Consider the following 26280-nt stretch of genomic DNA (forward strand, 5'->3'; position numbering starts at 1 on the left):
AAAGGAACACATTTCTTTCAGTAATCAGGGGCATTCCAGTGTTGGGAAATTACTACCTATTTGAGTGAAAGACTAATACAACCCCCAAAGTAAATATTTTAGTAGGTGGCTAGAAAAAGATTCTCAAATAATATGTGGGAGACGATTTAGAGTGAGCTTTCTAAAGAACTTGGTGTGAAAACCTGTCTGACCTGTTAAGGCAGGTGTGGATAATTAACCCCTTACAAAAAGCTACAAGGGAAAAAATAAAGCCTGTAAGTCTAAGAGAGAGCGAGTTGGGCTAGAGAACTCTAAAGCCATAAGATACTAAACTGATTTCAGTGTGAGAAACCTGAGGCCTGAGTATTGTCTCTGATAGGGAGCTTGTCTGGGCACTAGAGCAAGTATTTCTTGGCCAAGCTTTCAGTTTAGCCTTCATTCCTTACAAGAACTCTTCATTTGATTGTCTTCTCTATTTGTTAAGTGGTGTCTTACATTGTGAAACATGCACTATGCACAATGGAATGAGATTGTTTCATACATGAAAAAGAATAAAGGAATGCGGCAATAATTGAAAATGGTTTTCTGGGTCAAAAGTTTCCACCCAAGTCAAATCCGTCTTCAGACTACAAAATTTATACAAAATATACAGCTCTACCTTTCAGAACTTGCCCTTAGTGGAGATTGGTCCAATTGTTAAGGACAGAGGTGTACACACCAGCCTCGGAAGTGCATATAGAGTCTCTCACACATACTACGAGGAGTCTGCAACATGGTTTGTCACTGAGCCATCTTGTACATTGGGAATGAAGTGTAAGTAGCTATAAGTGTAATCATTTACTCTATGTTCTGTGTCACTGACATAGGACTAGGAAGAATGAGTTTTTTATTGCCACATAGTAGGTAGATTGATAAATGGAATCAAAACTGAATTGTAAATTGGTTGATAAATATTGGCAAAAATGCTTTTAAAATGAAATGCAAAAAACCCTGCATCTTGGAATTAACCTATGAAATTAAGGAAACATTTTATTGTAATGTGTAGACATATGTCTTGTTTTATTAAAATAAGGAAGCAATACTTCTTTTTGTTCATGTCATCTCTCAGATGCCCCTCCAGTCTAGCAGACCCTTGCATTCTGTAACATAAAGAACAGTATCCTGTTAAAATCACCAGTATTCATGGCTACAACTCACTTGGCCATGATCTTTAGTCTGGGTTCTGTAAACTCATCAGCCATCTCTCTTCCCCTCTGTGTCCTCAGGCCACAGGTACCAGGGTCTCATTAATCTGCTGAAAAATGAGACAATGAAACAACTTTGTAATCGTAAAATCGTTTAAAGCGAGCCTAAGATTCGTCTTTCATTCTTCCACATTGTATTGTCAGTTAAAGCTTTTATTCCTTATAATTTTTGAATATGTGCAAGAGCAGTTCATGGTCTTTCCTCAGAGCTACAGACTTAAAATTTGTGGACAATGTATTTTCTCATAGCCCTTTTCTATTTTATTTTTGGGAAAAAGACCTTAAACCACATGACCAGCTGAGTGTGTTTCCATGCATTCTTTCTGACTTTTTAAAACCATAGCCACATTGGCATCACTGAAACTTAACAAAAAGTCTTTAATATGCTTAAATAGTCATACTCTTTATAAATGTCAGAGTACAGATAATCTAACCTTTCACAGAATGTATAAAAGTGACTGTGCAAGATAAATAATTGATGAGAAAATGTATTATTGTTCCATGACATTTGAAATGGTTAACCATTTGCTTAACATTTCTGCTTTGTTCACTATAGCATAGAATCAATCTAGTTGTCCACCAAAAGATGGGTAATGAAAGTTTGGTACACACACACACACACACACACACACACACACACACACACACACACACACATATGTATAGAAAACTGAATACTACTCAGCTCTAAAGAACAATTAAGTTATATTTTTGCAAGCAAATGGGTAGATTTGGAAAGTGTAATTTTAAATGAGTTTACATAATCTTGGAAAAGAAAAAAACTGTGTGCTCTCTCTTGTTTACGGTATTTAGTTGATAATACACATACTGTATACCATATTATGTATATATAATGTAGACAAATGTACATGTGAACACAGCATAACATGAAGACATCAGAATAGGAAAGGCTAATTATAAGGGGGATGGGGACAGCAATAAGTACAGAAAGTACTAACTCAGAGCACCAAAGACCAGTCCCAAGACACAGGAGAGCCCTTCACAGGGACACTACCAACTGAAGAGACATGGAAAGGTGGTTCTGAGTGTGGCCTTGGGACCCCTGCTATCAGACAGCACCTGTGACCTTTTTAGAAATTTGTGGGTTTTTTTTACTTTCTTTTTTTTATTTTTATTTGTTACTTACATTTCAAATATTATTTCCCCAGTTTCCCCTCCATAAGTCCCCTTTCCCTCTCCCCCTCCCCCTGCCTCTATGAGGGTGCTTCCCCACCCACTCCTGCCTCTGAGCCCTAACATTTCCCTACTTTGGGTCATGGAGCCTCCACAGGACCAAAGGGCTTCCCTCCCAGAGATTTCAGATAAGACCATCCTCTGCTACATATGCAGCTAGAGCCATGGGTCCCTCTATGTGAACTCTTTGGTTGGTGGTTTAGTTTCTGGGAACTTTCAACCTACTAAGTTAATCAGGATCTCCTTTTCCCAGAAATCTTTTCCTGGAAAAATCTCCAGGTGATTTTCTTCAGGTACTAAGGATCAAGTCAGGGCCTCCTGTGTGTTAAGCAAAAACTCTGCTAGGGAGTGGGAGTTCAAGCATCCAGGTGTGTCTTACAGTGAAATTCAAAACTCTTTGAATGAGGCTGATACCAAGGAGATAATCACCCCAACAGTGTTTCTAAAGCCTGGATGAATGATAAGAAAGCCTGGACATGCTTAGAAAATGCTGATATAGTCTCCATTCCAAACCAGTTAAAGAATTCTCCTGTTTGTTTAGGTGTTTCTCAGCCATTCAGCATGGCCGGAAACCGGGAAGGGGAATAACAATCGAAATGTAAATAAGAAAGACTCAAGTTAATAAAGATGAAAAAAAAAAAGAATTCTCCTGTGTGTTGGGGGGCGGGGAAGGGGGAGTAAAGTTGATGAGGCAGACCTGCCAACTAGCAGAAAACCCTCACAGGAGATGTTCCTGTGAGGGCTTGTGAGAGTCTGGGCTAGAGATAGACTGAAAGAGTTATTGATGATCCTCAACTGGAAAATAAAGCCATCATTTTACTGGGGAGATTGGAGCTGGTCAGACAAAAAGAAGATAGGCCAGTACTTTGTCCTGGTAGGAGCTCCAAAGATGTTCCTTTACAAGGGTGGTGGTGACTTCAAGCAGGAATTATGAACCAAACATTCATTGAATAGCTGAATCCCATCTCTGTGCTCTAGGGGTTGGAATATAGTAGCTGAGTCCTTGACCCCGAGGAGCTCATGGTCATATTAGTGTGAAGAGAGAGGGGAGTGTGGGTGGGAAAAAGTTGAGGTATGTTCTGTAGCACATGAGAGAAAAGGAAAGTAAGGGAATTAATTATTTAGCATAAAAAATTATACTTACAGACTGAGGTCAGTTAACATTTTCTAATACTGGGTGATAAAGGTCTGCGATGAGTCCTGATGTAAAAGCTGGGTGTTGTGAAAGACCAGCAAGGAGGTGCTGTATCCAGATCAGAGAGAAAAGCAGAATTGTACCAGCAAAGCAGCATCAGAGGACATGGCCTTCCATAGGACCAGTAGCTTTGCTGACTGTGATTAAAGAAACAAGAATTTTAAATAGATAGTAACAAGAGTGGGACACATTTTATTTTGTAGCCCCATTTTGAAGACTAGACTGACACCAGTGGGGTATGAAACCAGGAATACAGGTTTGGAGCCTACTATAATAGTCTATGGCAACAGCAGTCTACACCCACAGCACTGAATCAAGCCTATCTCTGCTTATCTTGTAAGCTAATCAGTGCTAGGCCATATTAGATATGAGGGAGCACAGCACCTATGCCAAATAGAAGTAATACGGGTCTAAAACAGCAAAATCTGCCAATGGGTTGTAGACTAGGAAAAAGAGGACATAAGGAAGATACTCACGGTTTTGGTCTAAGAAGTTATAGGGATGGGATGTTTTGTTGAGACTGTGAAGAATGGAGGACAGAATATGGCTGGATTTTAGGATTCTGGAATGTTTTAAAGATGTTAAATTTGAGAATTCAAAGTAGATAGACAGTTGACATAAGAACCTGAAGTTGAGAGCAATCCGGGAATACAAATGCATCAAATACAAATCACCAAAACGGATAACTACGGATTGTGTTTAACACCAGAGTTGTGAGGTACGTCTTTTTACTTTTACCGTTATCCTCACCTGGGAGCAAAAGAAAATTGAAGAACAGCTTCAGGTGCTTGTTTGAGAGCATTGATTCAACCCTGGCAGTGTGGTTTTTGAGATATCTTCTTTCGCAGTTCAGGCACTTGCAACATGAGCTATGAATACATGGATATACACAGACAGATGTGGTGCTAAGGGTTGAACCCAATGACTTCATGGTTACCAAGCAAATTTTCTTCCACTGGACTATAGCCCCAGCCCTTAGCACTGATATTTTATCATGATCCACAAATGTACTGTAGGCACTCTAAATTCCTAGAAAGCCTAACTACATTAGATAATTGAGGTTTTGGGTAAATATGGTGGTGAAAGTGTGACAATGCAACGTGAAAAGAGATGGAAGATGGGTCGTTGTAGAAAGGAGAACTCTGAAGGTGTTCAAGTCCAGTTTAAGAACACGTTTTAAGTGACCAATAATAGTGACCAATTTTAAATGTTGTAGATGAATTAAATAAGCTGAGAATTGTTGACTAGATTTAGCAACATGAGTGTCATCCCTTATTCTCTAAGAACACTGTAATGAAATTCAAGATACTTAGGAAAAAAACCAAAACCTAAAGACTTTGAACTTAGGTATTCATAAATTTTCTCTGGAAGAAGGTGAGAAATGGGTGGAAGTGGATAGAGAAATTTCCAGTGTGACTTACTTGTTTTAAGGAGGAAAAATAACATCTTAGTTGTTTAACAGATATGAGAACAATCAACTACAGGAAGAGGGGAGCTGATGAAGCTGGGAGAGTCAAGAATTATTCAGAATAACTGTAATGAGTTAAAAGGGACACAAGAAGCAGGAGCTATCAGTTGTAGGGAGGAAGTTGGACAGAAGGTAGACTGGGTACAATTATGTAAAATGATAGATTATGAGGACTTCTCATAGAAAATTTTCTCTGAACAAATTGGCTTTTATTAGTAACATAAGTAAAGGTCATCGATTGAGAATAAGGATGAGAGGAAGTAAATAAGTTAAGGAGAAGAAAATAGGGTCTGGTATCTATGACAGCTTCTTGTGAAAATGGCCATTTTACCAAAAGAAATCTACAGATTCAATGCAATTCCCATCAAAATTCCAACCCAATTCTTCAGAGAGTTAGACAGAACAATTTGCAAGTTCATCTGGCATAACAAAAAACACAGGATAGCTAAAACTATCCTCAACAATAAAAGGACTTCAGGGGGAATCACTATCCCTGAACTCAAGCAGTATTACAGAGCAATAGTGATTAAAAACTGCATGGTATTGGTACAGAGACAGACAGATAGACCAATGGAACAGAATTGAAGACCCAGAAATGAACCCACACACCTATGGGCACTTGATTTTTGACAAAGGAGCCAAAACCATTCAATGGAAAAAAGATAGCATTTTCAGCAAATGGTGCTGGTTCAACTGGAGATCAGCATGTACAAGAATGCAGATCGATCCATGCTTATCACCCTGTATAAAGCTTAAGTCCAAGTGGATAAAGGACCTCCACATCAAACCAGATACACTCAAACTAATAGAAGAAAAAGTGGGGAAGAATCTCAAAGACATGGGCACTGGAGAAAATTTCCTGAACAAAACACCAATGGCTTATACTCTAAGATCAAGAATCGACAAATGGGATCTCATAAAACTGCAAAGTTTCTGTAAGGCAAAGGACACTATTGTTAGGACAAAACGGCAACCAACAGATTGGGAAAAGATCTTTACCAATCCTACAACTGATAGAGGGCTTATACCCAAAATATACAAAGAACTCAAGAAGTTAGACCGCAGGGAGACAAATAACCCTATTAAAAATGGGGTTCAGAGCTAAACAAAGAATTCACAGCTGAGGAATGCCGAATGGCTGAGAAACACCTAAAGAAATGTTCAACATCTTTAGTCATAAGGGAAATGCAAATCAAAACAACCCTGAGATTCTACCTCACACCAGTGAGAATGGCTAACATCAAAAACTCAGGTGACAGCAGATGCTGGCGAGGATGTGGAGAAAGAGGAACACTCCTCCATTGTTGGTGGGATTGCAGACTGGTACAACCATTCTGGAAATCAGTCTGGAGGTTCCTCAGAAAATTGGACATTGAACTACCTGAGGATCCAGCTATACCTCTCTTGGCCATATACCCAAAAGATGCCCCAACATATAACAAAGACACATGCTCCACTATGTTTGTAGCAGCCTCATTTATAATAGCCAGAAGCTGGAAAGAACCCAGACGCCCTTCAACAGAGGAATGGATACAGAAAATGTGGTACAGCTACACAATGGAATATTACTCAGCTATCAAAAACAATGACTTTATGAAATTCATAGGCAAGTGGATGGAACTGGAAAATATCATCCTGAGTGAGGTAACCCAATCACAGAAAAACACTCAAAGTATGCACTCATTGATAAGTGGCTATTAGCCCAAATGCTTGAATTACCCTAGATGCACAGAACACATGAAACTCAAGAAGGATGACCAAAATGTGAATGCTTCACTCCTTCTTTAAAAGAGGAACAAGAATACCCTTGGCAGGGAATAGGAAGGCAAAGTTTAGAACAGAGGCTGAAGGAACATCCATTCAGAGCATGCCCCACACATATATAGCCACTAAACTAGATAAGATGGATGAAGCAACCTGTAGGCTGACAGGAACCAGATGTAGATCTCTCCTGAGAGACACAGCTAGAATATAGCAAACACACAGGTGAATGCCAGCAGCAAACCACTGAACTGAGAACAGGACCCCCGTTGAAGGAATCTTAGAAAGGACTGAAAGAGCTTGAAGGGGCTTGAGACCCCATATGAACAACAATGCCAACCAACCCGGGCTTCCGGGGACTAAGCCACTACCCAAAGACTATACATGAACTGGTCCTGGGCTCCAACTGCATAAGTAGCAATGAATAGCCTAGTAAGAGCACCAGTGGAAGGGGAAGCCCTTGGTCCTGCCAAGACTGAACCCCCAGTGAACAGGATTGTTAGGAGGAGGATGGAGAGGGGAACACAAGGGGTGGGGGAGGGGCTAGGGGGATGTTGGCCTGGAAACCGGGAAAGGGAATAAGAATTGAAATGTAAATAAGAAATACCCAAGTTAATAAAGATGAAGAAAACAAAAACAAAACAAAACAAAAGATGGAGGAACCAAAAAAAAAAAAAAAAAAAGAACTAAGCCTGAATGAAGTTGAGATAGGCAGAAAGATAAAAGGACCCATGTACATGTACACAGAGCTCATGTTTTTAAGACGAGATTGGGCAGAATGGTTGTTTAACCATTATAGTCATCTAACAAAGTGGGTTTGACTAGGTTTGGAGATAGGCCTAGAAATTGAAACAGAAAGAAAGGGGGATGATAGAGATGCAGAGATGGCTGTGCTTTCTCTCGCTTGCTGCCTGTTTGGTTAATTGTGGGTATGAGAAATAAATGATCTGAGAATAAAATGTTTCAAATTGAAGTCACGAATGGTTTGCAGATACAAGGAATGGCAAACACTGTGTCGGATGGGAAGCTACGGCATCACAGAAGCAGAGAGGTTGTTGCAACAAGAAAGGAGTTTCTTGAAGACATTATTTTCACTGGTGTTAAAATCACCAAAAAAAAAAAAAAGAAAGAAAGAAAAAGGAAAAAAAAAAGAAAAAATGATGTCACTGGAAGGTGACAGGAAACTTTAGAAACGAAAATTTTAACACGTGAACAAAAGTGGGTGATTTCTGCAAATCTATATAGTCCATGATGATGGCAGGGAGTCAGAGCTAACAGAATGTGGTGATACTCTGATATAAAAACTTTGAGGCCATCGTTGAGGAGCTTGAATGTGTACAGTTGACGATGACGGAGCGTGCAGACAGTCATCTCCCACCTCCAGATTTTGGTGGTTCAGGATGTGTGGGAAGAAAGCAGCCCACTTGAGAAGGCCCCAGGAAGGAAATATCCTCATGGGAGTATAATTTTCATTAGCAGGATGTAATAGAGGAAGGAGTCAACCAGGATTGATGTCCTTATGGTTAGCAGTGCATGCACAACTCCAGACAAACCTGGGGGCTGTCTGACATCAGTGTTAGCAGAGCTCGTTTCACTAGAAACAGAAAGCATTAATCTGGCCAGGAAAACTCCTTGACCTTTCTTCAACCATTTCTTGAAACTTTCCACAAAATGATCAAATCAAGAAATGAAATTACAGACTCCAGTCTTAATCCTGTGTGTTGAGATAACTTATCTTGGTAAATTCCCAGCTCATCAAAAATAGTCTGTCACACACTCATCAAAAATAGTCTGTCAAACTTTTCTGATCTTAATATTGATCTAAGTAATAAGCTATCTTTATTCTGTCTTAGTATTTCATGCCAGAACATGAGCTTTTGGTATGTATATAAGTGATTTTTAACTCTATGTGTCATGGGAGGGGCTTGTGGCCTCCTAAATGTTCTTTTGATATGTTAGCTTTCTTTTTATGGCTCTCAGTATTCTATTTTTAGTGGCCCACATGATTTATTTGTAACTCCTCTTGATAACTATTTTTTACAAAAATATTGGCTGTAGAAGAACTAAACATGTCCAGGATTCTGTCCAAGTCTGCTTGAGATCAAATGGTAATGAGCTTCACTTGTTTTTGAGTGTCTCACATATTGTCCTGCATGGTTTGAGCTTTTGATCTTTCTCCTCCTCCTAAGTGCTAGGATTACAGGCATTCACTACCCCTCTTAGCTCATGTGGTGCTTAGAACTCTGTGCATGCTCTAGCAACATACATACAACTCAGTCCTGTCACTGGATTTTTGTTTGCTTCCAAGGGTCTGAGTAAGTCCCAGTCAACAGCAAAATTACAACAAACACACAGTAACACTCACAAAAGAGTTTCCGGACACTAAAGTAACATAGATGACATGAAAGTATCTTATTTATTAAAGTCAGTTAATATATATCAAGTCCTCCAGCTTTTCAGTGTAAGTCAATGACCTTTATAACTAGGGGGATATCAGGACCTTATGGAGCTGAGTAGGAGAAAACAAAGAAGATTGATGGGCTATTTGCAGTATGGAGTTCAAATTGAACCCGATGTAATTAATTGTGTAGTGGAACTAAATAGCAACAGCTTCACAAATCACTAGGTAAGGAAACATTTATTTTTTAGTCAATAAAGAAAAGCATTCAGAGGCACTATGATAAGAATATGTCATGAGAGTCTTATAGCTTTGGAGACAAAGATGTTAAGAACACAGGTGATTGACCCGCGGATCTCGGCCCTCAGCAGCTCTCTGCTCCCAGACCCGGTGAGAGAGAGACCCAACCGCCTGGTCAGGTGGGCACGCCTGAGGCTGCAGAGCAGAAGAGACCACCAACACTGCTCACCCCTGCCCACATCCCTGGCCCAAGAGGAAACTGGATAAGGCCTCTGGGTTCCCGTGGGGGAGGGCCCAGTAGCGGCAGGACCCCTGCGCCTGAGACACCGCCGGAACCTGAAAGAAACAGACCGGATAAACAGTTCTCTGCACCCAAATCCCGTGGGAGGGAGAGCTAAACCTTCAGAGAGGCAGACAAGCCTGGGAAACCAGAAGAGACTGCTCCCTGCACACACATCTCGGACGCCAGAGGAAAAAGCCAAAGACCATCTGGAACCCTGGTGCACTGAAGCTCCCGGAAGGGGCGGCACAGGTCTTCCTGATTGCTGCCGCTGCAGAGAGCCCGTGGGCAGCACCCCATGAGCGAACTTGAGCCTCAGGACCACAGGTAAGACCAAATTTTCTGCTGCAAGAAAGCTGCCTGGTGAACTCAAGACACAGGCCCACAGGAACAGCTGAAGACCTGTAGAGAGGAAAAACTACACGCCCGAAAGCAGAACACTCTGTCCCCATAACTGACTGAAAGAGAGGAAAACAGGTCTACAGCACTCCTGACACACAGGCTTATAGGACAGTCTAGCCACTGTCAGAAATAGCAGAACAAAGTAACACTAGAGATAATCTGATGGCGAGAGGCAAGCGCAGGAACCCAAGCAACAGAAACCAAGACTACATGGCATCATCGGAGCCCAATTCTCCCACCAAAACAAACACGGAATATCCAAACACACCAGAAAAGCAAGATCTAGTTTCAAAATCATATTTGATCATGATGCTGGAGGACTTCAAGAAAGACATGAACACACTTAGGGAAGCACAGGAAAACATTAATAAACAAGTAAAAGCCTACAGAGAGGAATCGCAAAAATCCCTGAAAGAATTCCAGGAAAACACAATCAAACAGTTGAAGGAATTAAAAATGGAAATAGAAGCAATCAAGAAAGAACACATGGAAACAACCCTGGATATAGAAAACCAAAAGAAGAGACAAGGAGCTGTAGATACAAGCTTCACCAACAGAATACAAGAGATGGAAGAGAGAATGTCAGGAGCAGAAGATTCCATAGAAATCATTGACTCAACTGTCAAAGATAATGTAAAGCGGAAAAAGCTACTGGTCCAAAACATACAGGAAATCCAGGACTCAATGAGAAGATCAAACCTAAGGATAATAGGTATAGAAGAGAGTGAAGACTCCCAGCTCAAAGGACCAGTAAATATCTTCAACAAAATCATAGAAGAAAACTTCCCTAACCTAAAAAAAGAGATACCCATAGACATACAAGAAGCCTACAGAACTCCAAATAGATTGGACCAGAAAAGAAACACCTCCCGTCACATAATTGTCAAAACACCAAACGCACAAAATAAAGAAAGAATATTAAAAGCAGTAAGGGAAAAAGGTCAAGTAACATATAAAGGGAGACCTATCAGAATCACACCAGACTTCTTGCCAGAAACTATGAAGGCCAGAAGATCCTGGACTGATCTTATACAGACCCTAAGAGAACACAAATGCCAGCCCAGGTTACTGTATCCAGCAAAACTCTCAATTAACATTGATGGAGAAACCAAGATATTCCATGACAAAACCAAATTTACACAATATCTTTCTACAAATCCAGCACTACAAAGGATAATAAATGGTAAAGCCCAACATAAGGAGGCAAGCTATACCCTAGAAGAAGCAAGAAACTAATCGTCTTGGCAACAAAACAAAGAGAATGAAAGCACACAAACATAACCTCACATCCAAATATGAATATTAAGGGAAACAATAATCACTATTCCTTAATATCTCTCAATATCAATGGCCTCAACTCCCCAATAAAAAGACATAGATTAACAAACTGGATACGCAACGAGGACCCTGCATTCTGCTGCCTACAGGAAACACACCTCAGAGACAAAGACAGACACTACCTCAGAGTGAAAGGCTGGAAAACAACTTTCCAAGCAAATGGTCAGAAGAAGCAAGCTGGAGTAGCCATTCTAATATCAAATAAAATCAATTTCCAACTAAAAGTCATCAAAAAAGATAAGGAAGGACACTTCATATTCATCAAAGGAAAAATCCACCAAGATGAACTCTCAATCCTAAATATCTATGCCCCAAATACAAGGGCACCTACATACGTAAAAGAAACCTTACTAAAGCTCAAAAAACACATTGCACCTCACACAATAATAGTGGGAGATTTCAACACCCCACTCTCATCAATGGACAGATCATGGAAACAGAAATTAAACAGTGATGTCGACAGACTAAGAGAAGTCATGAGCCAAATGGACTTAACGGATATTTATAGAACATTCTATCCTAAAGCAAAAGGATATACCTTCTTCTCAGCTCCTCATGGTACTTTCTCCAAAATTGACCATATAATTGGTCAAAAAACGGGCCTCAACAGGTACAGAAAGATAGAAATAATCCCATGCGTGCTATCGGACCACCACGGCCTAAAACTGGTCTTCAATAACAATAAGGGAAGAATGCCCACATATACGTGGAAATTGAACAATGCTCTACTCAATGATAACCTGGTCAAGGAAGAAATAAAGAAAGAAATTAAAAACTTTTTAGAATTTAATGAAAATGAAGATACAACATACTCAAACTTATGGGACACAATGAAAGCTGTGCTAAGAGGAAAACTCATAGCGCTGAGTGCCTGCAGAAAACAACAGGAAAGAGCATATGTCAGCAGCTTGACAGCACACCTAAAAGCTCTAGAACAAAAAGAAGCAAATACACCCAGGAGGAGTAGAAGGCAGGAAATAATCAAACTCAGAGCTGAAATCAACCAAGTAGAAACAAAAAGGACCATAGAAAGAATCAACAGAACCAAAAGTTGGTTCTTTGAGAAAATCAACAAGATAGATAAACCCTTAGCCAGACTAACAAGAGGACACAGAGAGTGCGTCCAAATTAACAAAATCAGAAATGAAAAGGGAGACATAACTACAGATTCAGAGGAAATTCAAAAAATCATCAGATCTTACTATAAAAACCTATATTCAACAAAATTTGAAAATCTTCAGGAAATGGACAATTTCCTAGACAGATACCAGGTATCGAAGTTAAATCAGGAACAGATAAACCAGTTAAACAACCCCATAACTCCTAAGGAAATAGAAGCAGTCATTAAAGGTCTCCCAACCAAAAAGAGCCCAGGTCCAGACGGGTTTAGTGCAGAATTCTATCAAACCTTCATAGAAGACCTCATACCAATATTATCCAAACTATTCCACAAAATTGAAACAGATGGAGCCCTACCGAATTCCTTCTACGAAGCCACAATTACTCTTATACCTAAACCACACAAAGACACAACAAAGAAAGAGAACTTCAGACCAATTTCCCTTATGAATATCGACGCAAAAATACTCAATAAAATTCTGGCAAACCGAATTCAAGAGCACATCAAAACAATCATCCACCATGATCAAGTAGGCTTCATCCCAGGCATGCAGGGATGGTTTAATATACGGAAAACCATCAACGTGATCCATTATATAAACAAACTGAAAGAACAGAACCACATGATCATTTCATTAGATGCTGAGAAAGCATTTGACAAAATTCAACACCCCTTCATGATAAAAGTCCTGGAAAGAATAGGAATTCAAGGCCCATACCTAAACATAGTAAAAGCCATATACAGCAAACCAGTTGCTAACATTAAACTAAATGGAGAGAAACTTGAAGCAATCCCACTAAAATCAGGGACTAGACAAGGCTGCCCACTCTCTCCCTACTTATTCAATATAGTTCTTGAAGTTCTAGCCAGAGCAATCAGACAACAAAAGGAGATCAAGGGGATACAGATCGGAAAAGAAGAGGTCAAAATATCACTATTTGCAGATGACATGATAGTTTATTTAAGTGATCCCAAAAGTTCCACCAGAGAACTACTAAAGCTGATAAACAACTTCAGCAAAGTGGCTGGGTATAAAATTAACTCAAATAAATCAGTTGCCTTCCTCTATACAAAAGAGAAACAAGCCGAGAAAGAAATTAGGGAAACAACACCCTTCAGAATAGACCCAAATAATATACAGTACCTCGGTGTGACTTTAACCAAGCAAGTAAAAGATCTGTACAAGAAGAACTTCAAGACACTGAGGAAAGAAATTGAAGAAGACCTCAGAAGATGGAAAGATCTCCCATGCTCATGGATTGGCAGGATTAATATGGTAAAAATGGCCATTTTACCAAAAGCAATCTACAGATTCAATGCAATCCCCATCAAAATACCAATCCAATTCTTCAAAGAGTTAGACAGAACAATTTGCAAATTCATCTGGAATAACAAAAAACCCAGGATAGCTAAAGCTATCCTCAACAATAAAAGGACTTCAGGGGGAATCACTATCCCTGAACTCAAGCAGTATTACAGAGCAATAGTGATAAAAACTGCATGGTATTGGTACAGAGACAGACAGATAGACCAATGGAATAGAATTGAAGACCCAGAAATGAACCCACACACCTATGGTCACTTGATTTTTGACAAAGGAGCCAAAACCATCCAATGGAAAAAAGATAGCATTTTCAGCAAATGGTGCTGGTTCAACTGGAGGGCAACATGTAGAAGAATGCAGATCGAACCATGCTTATCACCCTGTACAAAGCTTAAGTCCAAGTGGATCAAGGACCTCCACATCAAACCAGATACACTCAAACTAATAGAAGAAAAAGTGGGGAAGAATCTCAAAGACATGGGCACTGGAGAAAATTTCCTGAACAAAACACCAATGGCTTATACTCTAAGATCAAGAATCGACAAATGGGATCTCATAAAACTGCAAAGTTTCTGTAAGGCAAAGGACACTGTGGTTAGGACAAAACGGCAACCAACAGATTGGGAAAAGATCTTTACCAATCCTACAACAGATAGAGGCCTTATATCCAAAATATACAAAGAACTCAAGAAGTTAGACCGCAGGGAAACAAATAACCCTATTAAAAAATGGGGTTCAGAGCTAAACAAAGAATTCACAGCTGAGGAATGCCGAATGGCTGAGAAACACCTAAAGAAATGTTCAACATCTTTAGTCATAAGGGAAATGCAAATCAAAACAACCCTGAGATTCTACCTCACACCAGTGAGAATGGCTAACATCAAAAACTCAGGTGACAGCAGATGCTGGCGAGGATGTGGAGAAAGAGGAACACTCCTCCATTGTTGGTGGGATTGCAGACTGGTAAAACCATTCTGGAAATCAGTCTGGAGGTTCCTCAGAAAATTGGACATTGAACTGCCTGAGGATCCAGCTATACCTCTCTTGGGCATATACCCAAAAGATGCCTCAACATATAAAAGAGACACGTGCTCCACTATGTTCATCGCAGCCTTATTTATAATAGCCAGAAACTGGAAAGAACCCAGATGCCCTTCAACAGAGGAATGGATACAGAAAATGTGGTACATCTACACAATGGAATATTACTCAGCTATCAAAAACAACGAGTTTATGAAATTCGTAGGCAAATGGTTGGAACTGGAAAATATCATCCTGAGTGAGCTAACCCAATCACAGAAAGACATACATGGTATGCACTCATTGATAAGTGGCTATTAGCCCAAATGCTTGAATTACCCTAGATCCCTAGAACAAACAAAACTCAAAACGGATGATCAAAATGTGAATGCTTCACTCCTTCTTTAAATGAGGAAAAAGAATACCCTTGGCAGGGAAGGGAGAGGCAAAGATTAAAACAGAGACTGAAGGAACACCCATTCAGAGCCTGCCCCACATGTGGCCCATACATATACAGCCACCCAATTAGACAAGATGGATGAAGCAAAGAAGTGCAGACCGACAGGAGCCGGATGTAGATCTCTCCTGAGAGACACAGCCAGAATACAGCAAATACAGAGGCGAATGCCAGCAGCAAACCACTGAACTGAGAATAGGTCCCCTGTTGAAGGAATCAGAGAAAGAACTGGAAGAGCTTGAAGGGGCTCAAGACCCCAAAAGTACAACAATGCCAAGCAACCAGAGCTTCCAGGGACTAAGCCACTACCTAAAGACTATACATGGACTGACCCTGGACTCTGACCCCATAGGTAGCAATGAATATCCTAGTAAGAGCACCAGTGGAAGGGGAAGCCCTGGGTCCTGCTAAGACTGAACCCCCAGTGAACTAGTCTATGGGGGGAGGGCGGCAATGGGGGGAGGGTTGGGAGGGGAACACCCATAAGGAACGGGAGGGGGGAGAGGGATGTTTGCCCGGAAACTGGGAAAGGGAATAACACTCGAAATGTATATAAGAAATACTCAAGTTAATAAAAAATAAATAAATAAAAAAAGAAAAATGTTAATAAAGAGGAAAAATATGAAAATTAAAAAAAAAAAAAGAACACAGGTGATTATTGTTCAAGTCCACTAGAATCCAGAACTGTTTCCCATTCTCCTAGGGCCTTTCTCATACTAAAAACAACATGATTTGCAAAACAATATCTTTGATTACATCTCAGAGGACCAAACTCTTTAAAAAAAAATAAATTTTATTTTTTCTCTTTAAACCAAGAATGCCTTTACAACTTTTTCTTGCATTATCTAATTTCTAGGCCCTGAGTCTTAGAATTCACTCTTGTAATCCTTTGAAGTGAAGAGACGCCAATATCCTGTAATGTGCAGATTTAAATCTTAATGTTCCCATATAAACATGGAATAGAATCCAGTAAGGGCACATAATGCCTGGCGATTGTGTTTCACTTGTGGGGTTGGAAGAGGCTCTAATGAGGTCTAAACTGAACCAACATAAGATGGCTGGTGTGATGAGGGTTAGTCAAACACAACCAGTTGGCATAATAACTACCTTCTTAGCATTTTACAGACTCTGGCTTTTCTTTCTGTCTTGCCTTTTATATTGCCATTTTTTCTCAGTGAGGCTTAACTCTTGAACTTTATTTGAACATACATCCTATTTTGTTAAAAGAGTTTCTTCTGCTATCTCCTCACCCCTACCTTCTGTGGCACTTGCCTCATGAAAGAACATTGCCCTGGGTAGAATGAAACTTTGCCTTAGGGAAAGCATCAAAGAGTAGGTCAACTGGCCTGGGTGAGGTCCTGTAGAATAACTGGTATTTTTTTCTTTTTTTCAAATTTAATTATTTGATATAATTATTTTGTTTTATTTATTCACTTTATATTCTGTTTACCACCCTTCTCCTGATCACCTCGTCCCATGGTCCTTCCCCCATCCTCCTTCCCCTTCTCCTCTGAGTATGTGGGGACCCCTCCAGGTATCTCCCTAGCCTGGCACTTTAAATCTTTGTGAAACTAGGCACCTCCTGTCTCTCTGGGCCAGACAAGGCAGCCCAGCTAGTAGAACATATCCCAAGTACAGGCAACAGCTTTTGGGATAGCCCCTATTCCAGTTGTTCAGTACCTCCATGAAGTTCAAGCTGCACATCTGCTATATATGAGCAGGGAGGTCCAGCCTGTGTTCATCACCCTGTTCCTTTTTTATTTTTTTGTGACACTCTACCTGACATAAACAATCTAGAGTAGTAGCGAGTCTGCTTTGGTCCATGGCTCTAGAGCTTTTAGTCTATAGTAGTTGATTCAATTGATTCTGGCTTGTGGTAAGGCAGAATATGTTGGTAGTAGAAACATGTGGCAGATGTCACTTACCTTATATAAGAAAAAGAGTACTCTGTGTGTGTGTGTGTGTGTGTGTGTGTGTGTGTGCATATATGCATGCGTGTGTCTATATAGAGCTAATTATAGTTCACAAAGACATGCTTGCAGAGACCAACTTCCTTCAGCGAGGACTTCCTTCTAAAGTTTCTAAACCTCCAAAAGTAGTGCTAGCATTTTGGGAGACTACATCATATCAACCTAAACATGAGTTGCAGAAAACAAAATTAGAGGAGGACGATCACCTTAGCTTGGTTAAATGTGCCCCTGCTAGCTATGGAAAGGGGAAAGAGTTAACTCCATGCTAAACCCAAGGGTCTTTAAAGTGGAAATTTCTGGTTTCTTTGGAAACTCAGTTGTATCACATGATGTCTTTCTGAAAGTGTTGTGAGAGGATATTTCACTTTAATGACATATGAAAGGATGTTTTGCTGAAGCAGACATGTGAAAGGGCACATGATGTTTAGAAAGAATATAAGTATAACCCCACAGACAGTGAGAGGATGGTCTTGCATTGCTTATACCTTGCAACATTTCCCTCGTCTTTGCTGATCTTCACTTCACAAAGAGAAACACCAAAGAACTTCCTGTGGTATTCTGACCAATTCTTGCCACTTTTGCTGACTCATGCCAGTTCCGTGGAGCCTTGTGATTTCTGCTGGATCAAGCCACTGCTACTAATTCATGTTTGGTGTTTGTTATTAAATTGTACTGCTAATATCCTGACAATGAAGATTGGGATCACCCCCAAATAACTACTTCTAAACAGGTCCACAACCCTCTTTTCCTATTGACCTTTCTCTGCCACCTCTGGTCAATGGGCTAAAAGGGAAGTTGAGGTGTTCAAAAACTCTAATTAAAGTAGGTTTAGAAAAAATCTAAGCCTACAGGTCTTATTTCAAGGTGCTAGGCACACTAAGAGAATCCTCACTTTGGATTTAATATGGAAATGTTATTGTTCTCTTCTCTCCAAATTAGATTTGCCCAGCCCCAGGCAAAGAATCTTGAAGAGCACTTTGAGACAAACAAGCTTGGAGAGGGCATCAGCTTCTTTGTGAGTTTAGATAGCACATGGCAACTTTTCACTGTTGTGCACACTACAGGTTGCTATAACAACAACAAAAAACAACAAAAACAAAACAAAAAAACAAACAAAAACTAATGAGATCTTATAATCAAAAAGTTATTCTCTCATAGATCTAGTAGCTCAAAATTCAAGTATTAGCAGGACCATGTATCCTGTGAAGAATTTCCCTCATACTTCTTACTTTAGGTGACTTTGTATTCCTTGACTCATCCATGGATCAGTTTACTCTGTCCTTCCATTATCATGAGGAATTTGTTTTCTGTGCCATTGAACAACAGTGGTGAACAAGGTCAAAGGTTTCTTCTCATCTTTCTGGATGTTTCCACCCTTACCCTAAGGTACCTTCTGTATAACTTACATGGAAAATTGTAGCATGCTTATCTGTACAACTGTTTTAGACAGTGTTCTTTAAGGAGGTCCGGGTCTAGACTATGTGGCAATCTCACTACTCAACATTGTGACTTGATAAGCCTTGACAAATTGAGTTTCTTAATAGTGTAAGCACCCTATCTCCCATATCCTAGTAGAATCATGTTTTGTCTGCTTATGTGCAATCCTCTGAGCAGCAAACAATCCCTCCTCCAGTTTCCCTCGAGCAATGAAGTAATTCTAGTGAAAAGATTCTCATAAACATTTGTAGATGATAGAGAGATGAGTCACCACGAAATGACTTGTCACACTGGAGACAGTGGAGTCAGTTATCCAGGGAGACAGCATTCTTTCACGTGACAGGTAGAGAGGTTAAATTACACTTTGATGTGTTTATCCAGGTGTTGTGCTGTCACAGATAGTTGGAGGTGAACCCTGTGAGAGCTGTGTGGTATGAGAAGAAGCTCTCTAAATGGTCTATGTCCCATTCTTCCAGGACAGCCTTTGTTGCCAAACATGAGCTCCCTTGCCTTTACTCATTCCCTGTGTAGCTGAACATAGTTGGACAAATAAATCAGCCCATTTCCCCTTCAAATCAGACTTGTTCGACAGCCATGAATTAAACACTTTGGGGTGAAAGCTATGCATCTCTAAATTAGAAGCAAAGATACTATTTCCACACTGCCCGGAGGTAGAAGTGGAACAAATGGACCTTCCACTTTTTTGTTTATGATATATGGAACACATTTGTGTTCTTTGTTTGTTAGGAGTTAATAGAGTGTACCCAGAGAACACTTTACTAATTAAGGAATAAATGTGAGGAAAGAATGACTGTATGAAGGGACGTGGAAAGAAATGTTCCTTCTTAGAAGGCTAGGATCCTTTTCATTTTTTCCACAGGGGCTTTCTAAACTTACATATAGGCTTAATGGAAAGAATCAAAGTGAAGGGAGGTGAATGCCATTGAAGGGGTGAAGTTCTAGAATAATTAAAAAGATGAGAGGGGAAGTCAGATCTTTCATGATAAGCAGGTTTTGTGTGGTTGTAACATTTTCTTTTTTGAAACAGGATGTTTCCATGTAGCTCACACTGGACTGGAGCTTGCTGTGTAATCCTGCTTGACCTTGAACTCTTGATCCTTTTGTTTTTTCCTCATGAAGGGATTATTGGCTGGTGCCATGAAGCCTGGCAAGGATTTAAATTTCTGATGTCCAAGAAGCAGATACAAGATCTGACAAGATTTGTTACAGATTTCTTGGGGAAGAGTATTTGTGAGGGATAAGGAGTCATAGCAATAATTAGTGGTGGTGGTGGTGGTGGTGGTGATCTCTGTGTGTGTCTGTGTGGGGGATATCCTTCAGATCTTAGTGGGAAGTAGAAATTTGTGAGGGAAATGGGAATTAAGGAGGGTCAGGTACATCTTATTTTAAGGATTAATATAGTTCTAAGGAAATTTTGGCCAGCACTATAGAATGCCAAAGTCTGGTTAAAAGTGTCTCAGGTATCACAGTCCAAGTTCAGTCACTGGCCGGTAACAGCAGGCAGACAGAGACGATTGAAAACTGACCCAGTAGGGAGCAGCTAGAATCATCAGCCAAGTTTGCCACATCGGGAGACAGAGTGACAGATTTCCAGAAAAGGCTGGTGTACATGTGGCTGTATTTTGACCTCAAGAAAGAAATCTAAAGGAAAATGAGTGGCTACAAGATATAGCCACACTTATCTTGGAAATAAGCACTAAGGGTTAGTCTGGGTAGGATAAGAGAGAAAAAAAAAACAATAAGGAAGAACTTGAGTTATGAAAGCTTAAAACAACAGAGGCAAAAGGGAAGATTTGTGTTGTACTAGATGTCCTTGAGAATAGAAGCTGTGAGGGACACTGAGAGATTAGTGCCAAGAGCTTGGGACAGGTATAGCTTTGCTCCAGATGGACATATCAAGAATAAAGGAGGTACATTTTATAAGTGATGTTTTATTACCCTCACTACCCCTGGCTCTAAGGCTGCCTCCATTTTATAATTCTGAAATCTCTAACAAGTTGTGCTTCCTTTAATTAAACATACACAGAAACATTTATTGAGAATGTTTTGAAATGATCAGAAGGGGGAATTCTGAAACACAATAATGGCAATTTACAGCAAGCCTATAGCCGTCATTAAATAAAATGGAGAGAACCTCAAAGCAATTCCACTAAAATCAGGGAGATGACAAGACTGTCTTCTCTCTCCCTTATCAATATCTATCAGTTCAATATAGCATTTGAAGTTTGAGCTAGAGCAATAAGAGATCAAGGGGATGCAAGTTGGAAAGGAAGAAGTCAGAGTATCTTTATTTGCAGATGATAGAATATATGTGCAATCCCCCAAATTCTACCAGGATTCCTTTACTTAAACACTTTTAGTGAAGTGACTAGATACACACACACATATATATATATATATATATATATATATATATATATATATATATATATATATAAAATCTGTAACTTTCCCGCATACAAATGGACTAAGAAAGAAATCAGGGGAATAATATCCTTCACAATAGCACAAATAATATAAAATATATTGGCGTTACTCTCACCAAGTATGTAAAAGATCTGTATGACAAGAACATCAAGTCTTTGAAGAAGGAAGTTGAAGGTATCAGAAGGTGAAAAGATCTCCAATGCTCATGGGTTGTTAGGATTAACATAGTAAAATAGCCATGCTACCAAAATCAATCTACAGATTCGATGCAAACCCCATCAAAATTCCAACATAATTCTTTACAGACCTTGAAAGAACAATACTCAATGTCATATGGAGAGACAACAACAACCAAAGCCCAGGATATCTAAAACAATCCTGTTCAATAAAAGAACCTCTGGAGTTATCACTGACCCTGATCATGAGCTGTGATCAGAACAATAGCAATAAAACCTGCATGGTACTGGCATAAAAAACAGACACATTGATCAATGGAATAAAACCAAAAAGATAGATGTAAGTCCACTTTCCTATAAACACTTGATTTTTTATAAAGTAGTCAGAAATGTACAATAGAAAAAAGAAAGCATCTTCAAGAGATGATGTAGAAGAATACAAATAGATCTATATCTGTCACCCTCCCGAGTAGATGGAGGAGGGGAGATAAACACAGAGGTGAGGGGTATTATAGAGAGGGGTAACTGTGATGGATCAGTTATCTTCATCGTATAAGATAGTATCAGATAGTGGTACTTCTCTTTTCCCTCCCTAGACTAGTAATGAAGTGCTCATTTGCTGTTTGACTCTGCTTTGTCTCATGCTTCATTATAAACACAGCTGAGTAAATCACAATGTGCATACGACACACTTCCAGGAATCTCTCTTCCTGGGTAGGACTGATATCACTGTGTTTGGCCTTTCTGTACATCCCCAAAGTTAGCATATTAGCACAATACCTATTGCACCAAAGTATCTCCCTGTGCTAAACTGTGATCTCCTTACCAGGTTATAATCTTGGGCAGAAACTTACACCTGCTTGTACTTAGTAATGTTAGAGCATAGTGGTAATAGGTACTCAGCCAGGGCCTTGACTTGGAGAGGGAGAGAGCCCTGCTATATTATTCTTTTATCAATAAGCAGTTGATCCTGAATACTGATTCCTAACTTTACTTTCTGCATTTTATCAAGGAGTTATTTGAATGATAGTTTCACCTCTCAGGAATCAGTAAAGAGTTCATCTGCTATCATTCCAATAACAGGAAAAAAAATTCTGGGAAATATAAATTCCAGAGCCTTATCTTATAAAATAAAATGATTTAACAACATGTGTGTGTGTACCTATGTACAGATGGACTTTTAAGTAGAGGACAGAGGTCCATGTCAGGCGTTCTCCAGCTTAATGTTTAATTTTATTTGTATATGTGTGTGTATATACATGTCTGTCCACTTGTCTGCGTGTATACTACATGCATGCAGATTTATGTGGAGGCCATAATAAATATCAGGAACCCAGAACTAGACTTACTGATGATTGTGAATTGCCAATGTGGGTTCTTGGAACCAAATGCAGATTCTCTGCAAGAGCGACAAGTGCTCTTAACCACTAAACAATCTCTCTAGCCCTCTGTTTTATAATTTTGAGCCAATGTTTCTTAACTGAACATCGAAGTTACCAACTGGCTAGATTGACTGTCCACTAAGCTTTAGGAACCTACCTGTACCTGTACCTGTACCTTTCATAGTGTAGTAACAGACCTATGGGGTCGTGTCCATGTTTGTTTGTTTGTTTGTTTATTCAGATATTTAATGAGAGGAGGGGATTTTTAACTCAGATCTTCATGTTTTACACAACAAACAAATTCTCTGATTTCTTATTCTAAGAGATGTACCTATTATAGAATGAAGTTATTAAAAGAAGTTGTAAGTCCTTTGGATAAATTATACATCGTCCATTGTTTAAATGGTCCTGTTGTTGTTATCTCCATTGTCACTATTAAACAGTAAACTTCAGTCACGATAAGGCATTTAAAGTCTTGCATGGCCTATTCATTTTCTTCAGTATTCTTATGGTTTATTAAAGATAGAGGTAAATATAAGAAAGAAAACATCAAAGAACCCTTATCCAACAGTACTAAATGTCCCTAGGAGACTGTTAGGATAAAGTTCATTCTGCCAGTGCTTAAGTGCTTTTTAACTGTGATTTTCCTTCCTTTTGGCTCTCTTTCTAGAAGTAATTTGGGAGACAGGAACATCAGTGCCAATGCTTCCTTGAAGCTCTGACCTTTGGTCCTGTTAAAGTAATTCTCGTAGAGAAAAAAGTATCATCTTTTAGGAAACCTGGTCAAGGTGAACAGAACAGAGTTGAATTTACTGTAGTGTAATCCCTTGTGTTAATAATATTTACCTTTAGGATTATGAAGATGTACCTATCATTGGGCAGTAGGCTATGATGTTCACTTACAAAACAAGTACATGTTGTATTGGGGTAGACAGGGGAGTTGCTGTCATGAAGAATGGTTTACAAGAACATGGGGTTGCATAGGAAGGTGTCTTCTCCTTTTTGATGTTCTAGAAAATTCCATGTGAGAATACTCATAAGAAAACTCTGTCCTTTCTTCTGAGGTAAAACTTCACACATTTACTTTGCACTTTGGCATTTTCATTTGCTTGTTTGGTTTTGGTTTTGGTTTCCTTTGAGTATTGGAGAATGGAGCTAGCTTTGTTTTGAGTCAAGCCTTTCAGGTTTTAAGTTTAAAATTCCCAGTCTCTGGCTGTTAGAATCTGTAGACAGTGTCAATTCAGAGACCTATTTCATGAAGCAATTTTACTTTTGAGTCAGTAATCCTCCAGAACCCATATTTGGCAGTCGTTTCCAAAATATTTTCCAAACAGTACTTACAACCATTAGATAAATTCTGGGTGAGTACATAGAGTCAAATGCTTACTGCCTTGGCAGGGAAACATTGGCGATTTGAGGAGTTAGACACCCCCATGGTTGTGGGAGGGTCACATTGCAACCACCTCAAAGGTTTGCTTGTGATTGCTAAATCAGTTGTGACATTGGGCTGATGGTTTACTTCTACGAGTAGGCATCCTTCTCACCTGCAAACTAACTCAGGAGGGCCGCTTGGTCTTGAACTGGTTAGTCTGGATTGCCCTAGCTGCTTCATCTCCAAACTTAACTGCAATCTTTCTCAAGACATGCCCTTGGATAACTTAATCCCCCCTTCCTCTTTATTTCTGGGGAGACCTTTGTAATCGAGTAAATAGTTCAGTGCGTAGAGCTAGGAACCTGTCAAGGGAATTTCCCATGAATGTAAGGTCAAGGAAGTATAGTTGTTCTGACTCTTCTCAAAGGTCTTAAGAGGCTGCAGAGCCATGGCAATATGTTAGAGAGACAGGGCACCTCTCTCAAAGCCCTGAGGCACTAGGGTCAGCCTTATCCCTAAACCTTTTCAACTAGGCCCTGGTATATTGCATCTAGAATTCCAACTGTATCTTCTACCCCAAAGAGCTGAATGAGTCAGATTTTACACTCTCAACAATTCTACTGTGGCCCAGCCTTTAAACCAGCTAGCCCTCTCTGTCAATACCCAGAAGTACTGTGTTACACAGACATATGATGATGATAAGCTAAGACATAAGGTAAAAACATCTCTTCATTATGATCAATAATCAAAATTTAAATATCTTTGCTAAAGTTAAGACTGTACAATCCAGTTTGCTGTAGAATATTTTATTACACCATTGCCATGAAAAGACTAAAATAATTACATGTGGCTGATTTACAATTTTTTAAGTAGCTAGGTTGTCATGTTTTGTTAGTATATTTTGTTTTTGTTTAAAGCACTTACTAGAATGTCTTCTTCTGATTGGAAAGAAAATTATTTAATTTGTCTGTTTAAGGTATATAACTTGGTAGCTTTTAATATATTTAGAGTTATAAAGTTCTCTTTACAAAAGACATATTTTTATTAATTAAAATTCTTTTTCCATTTCAAATAAAATACTTGGTTTTATTTTATATTTTATATATGTCCATCACTCATATTCATCCACATTTACCCCATCACCTTCTGACTTATATTTTTCTCTCATGCTGATCTTTTTCTACCTCCAAGTGGTCTACTCTTCTATTTTAGTGACATATATAGACTTAATTTATCTGTTTACACATATATCCTTACTAAACTCTACAATGAAAGAAAACATAATCTTTACTTTTATCACTTCAAAAAGAAACTTCATACTTTTTATTTCTCAAACTCCCATCCTGTGTCCTCTAGATTTAAGAAACACACAACCTACTTCTGTCTTTGCCTGTATATGATATGTCAGGGAAGTTTTGTAATCAATGAGAAAAGGTTTCTTTTCTTTTTTAAGTTTAAAAAAGGCTTTGACTGGCCTGACTACATATGAACTTCTTATATTCAGAAAATCATTGCCTCTATGTGGACCACTTGAGTAAAAAGAAAAGAATCATTTTTAAGGTAAATCTTCATGTTTTCAGAAGTAGTTCAAAAGGTAGATGAGGGACAGGTGAAACTACTGTGTGACTGACCAGTGATTTGGCCTGTTATGAAGTCTTGGTTTTCTAATTGTGTTGCCACAAATCAGTTTCATTACTTTAAGCAGAGCCCTCAGCCCCATTGGGTGTGGATTCCCAATGCATTTGTTACAGAATAGCAGAAGTCCTGGAAGACCTCTAGCTTAAATGTCTAATTCATCGATCAGTTAGCTAGACAGTTTGACATTAAGTGAATGAGTAAACTTGGCCGTCTGTGTTTCAATTAGTATACCTTTCACCAAGGAGAATTGTATCCTCCAGGAAAAATAATCCTCTCTGGAGTTGTGAAGTTGTATGCTGTCTTTGATATTGACTGTTATCAACCTAGTAAAGGCAAAATTTCTAAGTCATCCTTGAACTATCCCAGCTGTACACAGATGTGTAAAGGTTTTAAACTTAACTCATTTATTTTACAAGTATTCCAAGCTAGATAGCAAG

Source organism: Rattus norvegicus, chromosome 4 (assembly GCF_036323735.1).
Source record: "Rattus norvegicus strain BN/NHsdMcwi chromosome 4, GRCr8, whole genome shotgun sequence".
Classification (NCBI taxonomy): domain Eukaryota; kingdom Metazoa; phylum Chordata; class Mammalia; order Rodentia; family Muridae; genus Rattus; species Rattus norvegicus.